Genomic DNA, 11,815 nt, shown 5'->3' with positions numbered 1-11,815 from the left:
GACCAAGCTTCTGCTTTGATGTGCAGGGCTGTGCATGCCGGGAAGGTGAGGTCTTGGCCTAAGTGCCTTCTCCACTAGTGGCCGCCTTCCTGAGCCAAGGAAGGCCCCTGGGGCTAGTGCCTGTGGAAAATAGTAGTTTCTGCAGCCCTGCCCCCACTACGGTGGGCCTGGGGAACACGCTGAGATGAGCCGAGGGCAGGGGACACCTGGGTTCCCAGGGGTGGGATGACAGGAGCAAGCCCTCCTCTGAGTCACCCAACACCTGTCCTGGTGATTGGCTGCTGAACTCCTCCTTCCTCAGCTTTTTTTTCCTCCTGTGATCCAGCAGGAGGCGCCACCACACAGCGTGGGACACTGCAGCGCATGTAGTGGCAGCCAGGAGGGCCAGGCAGGCCAAGGCCCCAGGATGAAGAGGGACAGCTCAGAGACAGGCACAGCACCTTCTGGGGACTGGACACAACAGGAACGAGGACAGAGCAGTGGGCACAGGGGATCCTGGACTTGACCCTGACAGCTGCAAACTACCTGGAAAGTCTTCCAGGGCTGCCAGGTCCATTGCTGCCAGGGTCAGGCCACTGGGAGGACCTGTTGGGAAGCTAATCCAGGCAAGAAGGGATGAGGTGGTGACCCAGAGTGACCGAGGCGACCAGCAAGAGGGAGGGGTTCTGGGTGTGGGGAGGGCCACCCTTGAGGAGAGAAGCCTGGCCTTCTAGTGGCACAGAAGAACCTGGGCTCGAGCTGGCAAGTACTTCCCTCCACGTTCCCCAAGCACCCTTGAGGAGCCACCCTGAGCTCTGGACATGAGCAAAGAGGGCAGCCTTCCCACCAGGGCCTCTCTGGTCAGGTGCCCGCGTGCCCTGCTGGTCACTGGCCCTGATCACCCAGAGACAGGAGGATCCAAGTTCAAGGCCAGCCTGGGCAACTTATCAAGACTGTGTCTCAAAAAGGACTGGGAGTGCAGTTCAGTGGGAGAGCACTGTGGGACCCAGTACTGCAAAAAATAAAAATAAAAAATACTCTTGTTTCTGAGGAGACCTGTGTGTGCAGCAGAGGGCAGTACCCCGGGGCATGGCTCGTCCCTGCAGCCTGAATGTGGAGTTGCTGGGGAGCCAATGGCTCCCCGTTGACCATGGTGACTCTGGGGCAGCTGCAGGCAGCGCAGCCTGGTATAGAATGGACCCCTGTAACCCAGCCACCTCTGGAAGTCGTAAGTTTCCAAGGCTGTGGCACGTGCTATCCTTGCTCCTCTAGATGGCCACCTTCCCTCGCTCGGCCACGCACCCAGATGCTGCCACCATGCAGCAGGAGTGACCTAGAACCTTCCTCGGAGTGTGCTGTGCGGCTGGATGAGCTAACGCGGCCCTGGGCTTGGCAATGCGGCCAGTATGGCACTACTGAATGGTGCTGAAGGCCGCCCGCCCTCCGCCCCGCAACTTCCCACCCCTCAGTTTTCCATCTCCCATCCTCACCCCCCAGCCCTAGCACCCACCTGCCATTTTTGTTCAAATGAGCCACCACTGGCTGCAGGGGGCAGCTGTGGCCACCCTCCCATGATCCCCTGAGGCCTTGAGGGGCAGGAGTGTGGCTGCCTGCCCGTGTCACCTGTGCACATTTATGACTCTGGTACATTTGTTCTGTGATCTTGGGAAAGCCACACAAAGACCCTAAGTTTCTATTTCCTCCTTTGTGACAAAGAATCCCAGCATGACCCTGGTTATTACTAATCAGTCTATTAATTACACGGTGGGCTTAATGCGATGAGAAAGGTGTCCAACAGCCATTGGTCGGGTCTGTAACAAGGTGGCTGCCTGGACAGATGGGCAGATGCTTTGGCCAGTGACAGTCGGCAGGGCCACAGCCTGCTCCGGTGGCAGAGCTGAGGTAGGTCTGCTGTTCCAGCAAGGTGCCATCTGGTCCCCTTCTCTCTTTCCTCCTGCTGTCAGCTGCCAGACAGGGGCCCTCTGTCAGGGCGCGGGACAACTGGTCATAAAGTTCAAGACTAGCAGTGCCCTTATCAGATGTCTCTGGAAATGGCCTCAGAAGAGCAAAGGTCACTTCATCAAGGGATCATTTTAAAGTAAAGTCAGGTTGTTCAGGGGCTGCCACACGTCCCACAGGACACAGTGGGAGAGAGAAGAGGCAGTTCCAGGACACAGCAGGTGCTGCCCGGGGTCTGGGAGCCGAGCTGGGCTCGTCTCCTGGGGCTCTGGTACTGTTGACTGAGCATGTCCTTTGGGCTCTGGGCCAGGACAGCAAACACACACTGTTCCTCCAAACTCCCTGCCCAGAAGCCCCATGAGAGGGGCCTGGTGACCTGCCACGTGGAGAGAACCCAGGGGGCGGCTCGGCCAGCTCACCTCTGGCCGTACTTCAGAGCCCTCCACCTGTCCTGTGCAAACCCCTCTCCGCTGCCACAGCAAATAAGCCCTATTCCCAGGGGCTCAGGGAAACCTGGTGCAGGTTAGGCAACTGTGGCATGATCCAAAATGCGCTTGGTCTTCATCCAGGTTTCCTGGCGCAGAGCTCCTACCCTTGGGAATTCCTGAGTGACTGGGGTGTCTTTGTTATTCATAACGAGCCCCTGATCATACCTGAGTTTGTGCTACTGAGGTGACTTGGAGGGGACAGCCAGCCGCAGGATGGGGCCCCTCAGCAGAAGATCAAGTGATTCGAGGGTGTTTGCAGCACCCCCTCAACCCCTGGGAAGGATGGGGCTGGAGCTGAAGCTCTGTTAAATTCTGTAAACTCTCCAACAGCAAGCTTGGGAGAGCTCCCAGGGGCAAGACCACGGAAGTCCTGGCCCCTTCACAATGACTGCTGGGTCCCTCTTCCTTGGATACTTGTGAACTGTGTGCCTGGTAACAAACCAGTTGACACAAGTGAAGTCCTTCCCTGAGTTCTGTGAGCCGCTCCAGCAGATCACCTGACGTTAGGAGGGGCGGCGGGGCCCTCTATTTCCAGCCAGCCAGGGGGAAGCCCTGAGTTCTAGGGCTGGGGGCTGGCATGTGCAGGGGACAGGCTTGTGAGATGGCGCCTGCCACCTGTGGGTCTGCTCCAAGACCAAGTCCCTAGGACGTGGATCTAGCTGTAGGACACCCAGTGGGTTCTCAGGGGTTGCTTAGTGTGGACAGCCACACATCCGGTGTCAGGAGCGTTGTGTGGGGAACAGAGAGTGGCTTCTCAGACTTCCTAGAAGAGCCCTGGCTACCAGAAATGTGGCCGGGGGAAAACAGGGTAAAGAGAGAGGCGGAGAGACCTTTGATTCCTGGGCAGCCACATGGTCACCTGGCTGTAGCAGCTATTGGTGAGGTCACTTCTGAAGGTGAAAGTTGCTGTGGAATCTAGAGGTGACCCAACTCCCAGGGAGGTGGCTCACTGGGTACATAAGGAAATGCAAACTGGGCAGAAAGCAGTGAAATATCCAGCCCCGCAGTCATTCTTCCAGGGAAAAAGTGAAGCAAAGGTAGAGGAGCGCCCGTCAGGGCGAGGCCGGACCACACCTGCAGACCAGGAGTCTGTGCACTCGGCGTTGGCCTGGGAGCACCGCCACCCCCAAGGCAGATATCAGACAGGACCACAGCAAGTGCATCCAGGACCTCTAGTCGCCAAGGTCCCCTGCAGGAGGGCCAGGAAGAAGGTGACACGAGAGGGCAGGAGCCTTGCGCTTGGTCGAGGTGTGCAGGGCTCTGGAGAGCCTCTGTGGACACTGTGGCTGAGGTGGCTCTGGGTGGAGAGCCCGACACCACCCACATAAGTAAATGAATAAGATGAGTCCTGAGGGAACTGAGGGCCAGCGTTGGGGGACACCGCTGTGAGCTGAAGAGCCTGTGTGGGTGGAGGCAGGGGCCACGCTCACCCTCGACCTTCACAGTGGCTGCACGAAATGCGGACTCGGAGGTGGCTCTAGGGCCCAGCCAGTCTGGTGCACTAGACAGACGCCACTGTGGGTCCATGGACCCTGTCAGGCAGGACTGTCCCCTTCCTTGTCAATGCCAAGTGGCTTTCTATGCAGGCCACATGGGGCCTATGATGCCCCAGAGCCACGAGGAATAAGCCATTCCCACTATGAAGGCCGCAGCTGGGGCCCTCGCACAGGCGCCCAGTGACTCCGCAGCTGCAATGGAGCTGCTTCTAATCCAGGAGCTGTGGAAAGGGCCTCTGCTTCCTCGTGGGCAAAAATCAAATGAACAGCAAGAGTCAGGTTAGCCAGAGAGTGAGGAAAGGGCAAAGGGCACTGGGGGTGAGAGAGAGGGAGGGCGCTGAGCCGGTCAGGCCACACATCCCAGACTCAAGTTCCAGGCAGCCTCCGCCACACACAGACCCGGCTCAGAACCAGGAATGGCTCAAGGGGCCCTGGGGTGGCTCCCAGCACAGGGAGAAGAGAAAGGTGTGGAGGAACACAATGGACATGGATAAGATCAAGGCAGATCTGATTCAAGGGTACAGGGACTGTCACCTGGACAGTCGGATGGGATGGCACACGGGGTGGGGGAGGCGGAGCTACAGCTGCAGTCGCAGGATCCCCTAGACAAAGTCACAAAGCAGCCCTCTTCTACCTCAGGGCTGCAGGTTGGGGAGAGCGCTGGAGACCCCAGGGGTGTTCCCCAGGGCTGGGCCCGTGGGTTTTCACCAGGCGTGTGGCCTCACCCAGCTGCACGGGGGCTGGGAAGGGCCGTGAGGAGAGCCAGGGTGGAGGACGAGTTTTCGCCGCACACAGGCGCTCTTCACACCACGGCGGGGTTGGATCACGACCATTGTCCAGGGCCCAGATTTGATTCACTGGGCAGGTGGAAGCCCTCACGGGCCCTTGCCAGCACTGGACCCTTGAAAGCAGTCTACCCACCTGGCGAGGATGTGTCCCCACTTCCGCTTCCCCCCCCTCCCCGAACCCTGAGCAGATTCACCTCACAGGCCTCCATTTCCTTATCTGCAAAGTGGGTATACAAACGGAACCCGCCCCGACTGGCCACCATCGTCATTGTCCTCCTGATGGTGTGTTCCCAGAGCACACAGTTTTGTAGAGCTGATGGCTTTTTGCCTTCCAGGAAATGCCCTTCACAGATGAGCAGCGCACACCAGGGGGAAGCAGCAGAGACCTGACTTCCTGCTCTTTAACCGCAGACTCCTGGATCCTCAAACTGTCCTCCAGGTGAAAACTGGCATCTCACCAGTTTCGAGTTTCTGATGGAACTAAAGAGAACATGTTCTCCCGGAGGCCAGCCCAAGGCCGGACCAGAAGCCCAGGGCACACTGCCAGACCCAGCTTGGCACTGCCTGAGGCCCTGGCCCAACTTCTGTAGTTTAGGATGCAGTGCCTCCAGGATTGTTCAAATCAGATTAAAAAAAAAAATGCTTAATGCTCAGAGAGAAGCATCCAAAATGGAATTGTTTCTGGGCTCGGTAGCGCACACGTGCCACCCCAGCTGCTTGGGAGGCTGAGGCAGGAAGATTGGAAGTTCAAGGCCAACCTGGGCAAGTTAGTCAACTTAGTGAGACTCTGTCTCAAAACACAACCAAAAAGAGCAAAGTGGGATTATTCCAGGAGGTGGAACCCGAGGCTGAGGTGTGGAGCCATCCCGACCTCCTAAAATTACCCACCACATATACAGTTGCCCACAAGATCTTTCACCCCCTCCCCAATTATTATTAATTTTTTTTTGGTACCGGGGATTAAACCCTGGGTGCTTAACCACTGAGCCACATCCCCATCCTTTTTTTTTATTTTGAGACAGGGCCTCACTAGTCGCTAGGATCTCTCTAACTTGCTGAGGCTGACTTTGAACTTGTGATCCACCTGCTTCAGCCTCTGGAGTCACTGGGATTACATGCGTGTGCTACAGTGCCCGGCTCAAACGACATCTTTAATGTTACTATATTCCTTAGTCCATTTTGTGTTTCTCTAACTGAATAACATAGACCCGGTGATTTACAAGGAAAAGAACCTTCTGGAGGCAGGGGAGGCCCAGATCAAGGGCTGCATCTGGTGAGGGCCTTCATGCCGGTCGACTCCTCGGAGCCTCAAGGTGATGCAGGCACCGTGTGGCAAGACATAGCAAGGTGGTGGTTCAGCTCTCTCTTCCTCTTCTCCTAAAGCCACCTCCATGACCTCTTCTGCATCCAATTACCTAAGGCCCTGCCTCCAAGTTCCATTACCATGTGACTGAGAATTAAGTTTCAATTTGAGTTTTGGGGGCAAACCCCTAGATGAGGCTCTGCATGGGGGCTGTACGAGGCTCCCCTAGACCCCTCCACACAGCGAGGCAGCTGAGGGGCTCCACTCCCCCCTCAACGCGTGGCCCTGAGCAAGTGGTCCCACCCTCCAAGCTTCAGCTTCCTCCAACGGTGACACCAGCACAGCCCCATCACGTGCCCTGTGCTGTCTGCCATTGGCTTCATCACCCAGGAAGGCCACAGTGGCCTGTCCCTGGGCACCTTTGATGCTTCTCCAAACCCTGGCCACCTTGTCGGCTGGCCACCGTGGTTCGTCCCCTCCTTGCCTGCAGGAACGCCACCGTTTTCCATGTGTGATGTGCCATAGTTATTCAGGAAGAGCAAGGCCAGCAGCACCAGGTGCCTGGGGACAAATTAATAAAGGGAGTGCTGAGAACAGCGGCCCAGACACAGGTGGGGAGGGACAGAGCCGTCCCCTAGAAGGCCGGCCAGGCAACGCCTTGCTGCAGACGGGACGTGGGTGGTGGCTCCTGGCATGGGACGAGCTGGGGGCAGAGTTCCCAGCAGAGGAAATCAAAGGCACAGCTTCTCAGTCTCTAGCTGCAGGAGGGAGCTCAGAGCACCATAGGGACTGTGCTGGGAGAGGTGACACAGGTGGCCAAAGAGATAACTGCTCCTCAGATTGCTCCAAGCCCAGTGAGCTGGACGGCATAGACTCCCTGTGGTCAGAGCGAACCTGGGCCACCTTGCAACTGTCCTTGACGTGCTGGGCTGACTCCTCTATCTTGGGTGGCATCTGAGTAACTCGGAGCCCACGTAACCCAAGGGGCAACCTGGGGCCAGTGACGCCAGCAGAGCCAGCCAGGGCCCCGGGGAGCGTCCTGAGGCTCCGGCTCCCGCTGAGGTCCAGGCCTCAGGACTGAAGTCTAAGAATCTAGTGGACACGCAGGACCCCGGGGCATAACCAAGCTGAAGAGCATGTGGCTCCTGGTCTTGTAACCAAGGGTGACAGGCAGGAATCTTAGACTCTTGCTGAGCCTCTGGATGCTGCACGCACTACCCAGTGGAAAGCCACGGACGAGCCCTGACTGTGCCCTGGTGGGGACGCTCGATTCTGCTCCTTCTGCTAGCCCAGCTCCGGCACTGCCCCACCCCAGGAGCTGCATCCAAGGCCTCTGGCTACTCAAGTCTGGGGCTCAGGAGGGGACGTCACAGCCCCCTCACCTGAGCATCCAGAGTGGACAGAGCCCTGGTACTCCAGGGCCACCCAGTAAAGGAAGCCACCAACCAGACAATGACAATTGGGCTCTGTGGCCCACACCTGCGATCCCAGAGCTGGGAGGCTGAGGCAGGAGGATCACAAGTTCAAGGCCAATCTGGGCAATTTAGTGAGATCCTGTCTCAAAATAAAAATAATAAAGACTGGGGATGTAACTCAGTGACAGGGTGTCCCTTGGCTCAATCCCAGCGTCCCACCCCAAGAAAAGGACAGTGTGGGATGTTGTAGCGGCTTGGCTTCCCCTTGACTCCTGAGTTGAGGTGCTGACCCCAGCATCTCAGGGTGCCACTCTGGTCATTGCAAACACGAGAAGTTCAAATGAGGTCATGGTGGGGTGGGGTGGGGTGGCCAGCATGGCTGGAGGCCTTCTCAAAGCTGGGACCACAGCAGGGACAAGGCCATGCGAAGACAAGTTCTGTTCCACAAGCCCAGAATCTGCCGGAGGGGCCGGGACAGACCCTTCCTCAGCCTCCAGAGGTGGCGGAGCCCTGGCCACACCACTCATGGGCTTCTGGCCTCTAGTGCTGCAGTGGGTATTTAGAGCAGCCAGGTTGTGATCCTTTGGGACAGCAACCTTGGAAACCAAGAGGGAGGTGAGAGGAGTGGGGTGACCCCAAGGCCCAGTCTCAGGTCTGCCTTGAACTTGAGCCCAAGCCACAAGGTGTGCCCCACCCCACGCGTGGAGGCAAGCCGGGCTAGATTGTGGGCTCCACACGGTGCAGTTTGTTTCCCTGGAGACCTGGTTCCCCTTTGTCCTGGTGGCCTGCCTGACACAGGGCCGCCCCGGGCAAGCCTGCACGTGAAGGGCAGGCCAAGGCAGCCCGAGGCTCTTCCGCCAAGCCACACGGCCCTGGTGCTTGGTCCTGACTTGGGCCCTGGTTCTCAGAAGAAACCTCCACCACAGGACGAACCTGAATCCTCTTGTCCGACGCCCTAAGGGCAGGTAAGAGCAACTGAAAAAGGAATGACTGGCTGGGTGAGATGCACACGTCTGTAACCGCAGCCACGGGAGGCAGAGGGAAGGAGGATCACAATTCAAGGCCAGCCTCCGCAACTTAGTGAGCCCCGTCTCAAAATAAAATAAAGGTGCTGGGGATATAGCTCAATGTTCAAGTGCCCCTGGTTCAATCCCCAGTACCAAAAACACAGCTTGTGTGTGTGTGTGTGTGTGTGTGTGTGTGTGTGTGTGTGTGTGTGAGAGATGCTGGGGTCGAACCCAGGGCCTTGTGCATGTGAGGCAAGCACTCTACCAACTGAGCTATACCCCCAGCCCTCTGTGTTTTTTTAATAAATTACTGTAATTACTATTACCCCTTCCTGTCCCAATAGCTTTGGGGACTTCTGACCCCAACCCTGTGAAAACCATCCTCACAGGGTGGAGTTGGCGGGTGCCAGAGTCTCTGGTGCATTTTGGCCTCATTCTAATCACACTGTTTGGCGAAGGGACGTCACTCTTCGGATGTCGGGAGGCCTTGGGTAGCTAAGGACCCCAGGACCTTCGGGGGTTCTTCCCCCGGGAAGGCAGAGACGGGGCTGAGAAACTTGTGAGCAGACAGAGGCAGAGGCAGCTCAATTTTTCTATAGAGATTTATTTTATTTCATTTTTCTATTTGCCATCATCTCTACCATATCTGGAGCAAGGTATTTTTTATGTGTCGGTTTGTGGAGGACAGTGATACGTGAACGGTGTTTCCAGTTTTGTTGTATTCTTAGATTTTTAATTTTTCCTTGGTGAGTATTCTTCCTCTCACTTGTCTGTTTTCCTGGATTCTCTTTCTAACTTCAACAGCCAGTCTCTGTCGGCTTCTCTTCCCCCTCGGGAACATCATGTCCTGCACTACTTCTGTCATTGTCCACCGTTTGAAATGTGAACCCTTTCAGCAAATCTTCTGTTTATATTGTAGACAGTGATTGGACTCATCATTTCTGTTTATTGAAAGTCAGCCCTAGAAACCTTAGTGGGAGCTTTAGGGTTAAGGCTGTATATTGTTTATGATGGGTGCTGTTGATATTGGTCTCCCCCTCAAAGGCGAAGACCAGGAGAATTTCAGGGACAACACAAGTCTACAGGGTGGACTCTGTACAGCCCCAGATCCATACCATAGGAGGGAAAACACACAAACAACAAGAAAAAAAACAAACAAACCAGGATGCTCCAATAACAGAATCCACTGACAGCACAGTAGAAGAAATGTCAGAGAAGGAGTTCACAGCGTACATAGTTAAGCTGATCTCTGAAGTAAAGGATAGTATAAGAAGTGAAATCAAAGAAAAATACAGGAAATGAAAGATCACCTCAAAAAGAGTTAGAGATTCTAAAAAAAGAAGCAGAAATCCTCAAAATGAAGGAATTAATAAACCAAATTATAAATTCAATGGAAAGCGTCACCAATAGACTAGACCACTTGGAAGACAGAACTTCAGGCAATGAAGACAAAATATATAATCTTGAAAATAAAGCTGACCATACAGAGAAGAATCCATAAACAGAACATCCAAGAATTATGGATAACATGAAAAGATCCAACTTAAGAGTTGACGAGATAGATGAAGGAGCAGAGATACAAACCAAAGGAATGCACAATCTTTTCAATGACATAATGTCAGAAAATTTCCCAACCCTCAAAAATGAAACGGAAAATCAAATACACGAGGCTTATAGGACCCCAAATGTACAAAGTCCTGGTAGGCCCCCACCAAGACCAATCATACTGAGAATGACTCAAATACAGAATACGGATAAAGTCTTAAAGGCTGTGAGAGAAACAAAACAGGTTACATACAGGGGGAAACCAACTCAGATCTCAAAGATTCCTCAGCCCAGACCCTCAGAGCCAGGTGTTTCTGAAATAGTATAGTTCAGGCTCTGAAAGACAACGGAGGCCAACCAAGAGCTTTATATCCCCCAAAATTAAGTATCAGATTTGAAGATGAAATAAAACCCTTCCATGATAAACAAAAGTTCAGGGAATTCATACATAGAAGTCCTGCACTATGGAATATTCTCAGCAAAATATTCTATGAGAATGGAGCAAGGAAAAAAAAGGGAAAACCAGCAAAAGGGAGGAGCGACACCATGAAACAGCCAACCAAAGAGAGACCAAGTCAGATTAAAACCAGAAATAAACCAGAATACAGGGAACGCAGAGCATGTCCCACAACAACCCCGAACGTTAACGACCTGGACTCACCAATCCCAAGACACAGCCTGGCAGCCTGGATTCAGAAACATCACCCAATAATCCGCTGCCTTCCAGAGACTCATCTCACAGACAAAGACATCCCCAGACTGAGGTGAGAGGGTGGGAAGAACACCTCACTCCTGTGGGAGGGCAAACAAGCAGGAGTCTCCACCCTCCCTCCAGTAAAGGTGGGCTTCAAGCCCAACTTAATCAAAAGGGACAAAGAAAGGCATTCCCTACTGCTTAAGGGAATTATAGATCAGTGAGACGAAACGAATATTTATGAATATTTATGCCCCAAACAGTGGAGCATCTGTGTACGTCAAACAAACCCTCCTCAATTTCAAGCGTCAAAGGGACCACAAAACAATAATACTGAGTAGATTTAACATGCCTCTACCACTACTGACAGATCTTCCAAACGAAAACTAAATAAAGAAACTATAGAAATAAATAATATGATCAATGATTTAGACTTAACAGGCATATTTAAAATATTTCATCCATCAATGGGAAAATATACTTTCTTCTCAGCAGCACACGGATCATTCTCTAAAATAGACCATATCTTATGCCACAAGCAACTCTTAGTAAATACAAAAAGTAAATTAAAAAAGGAGCTAAGGCCCTGCATTCTGTCAGATCATAAGGAATGAAATTAGAAATGAACAATAAAATAAAAAATGGAAGCTACTGTAACAAATGGAGACTAAATAATACACTATTGCATGATGAATGGATAGTAGAAGAAATCAGAGATGAAATAAAAAAAAAATACCTAGAGGTAAATGAGAACACTGCTGTGACATATACAAGACCTTCATAGAATACTTAACACCAATATCCTCAAATTATTCCATGAAATAGAAAAGGAGGGAATCCTTCCAAACTCATTCTATGAGACTAAAATCATCCAGATACCAAAACCAGACAAAGACACATCAAGGAAAGAAAACTTTAGGGCTGGGGATGTGGCTCAAGCGGTAGCGCGCTCGCCTGGCATGCGTGCGGCCCGGGTTCGATCCTCAGCACCACATACCAACAAAGATGTTGTGTCCGCCGAGAACTAAGAAATAAATATTAAAAATTCTCTCTCCCCCCCCTCCCCTCTCTCACTCTCTCTTAAAAAAAAAAAAAAAAAAAAAGAAAACTTCAGAACAATACCCCGATGAACATAGATGCA

This window comes from Spermophilus citellus (genome assembly GCF_964194105.1).
Source record: "Spermophilus citellus genome assembly, chromosome: 2".
Lineage (NCBI taxonomy): Eukaryota > Metazoa > Chordata > Mammalia > Rodentia > Sciuridae > Spermophilus > Spermophilus citellus.
Note: the sequence above shows the minus strand (reverse complement) of the source record.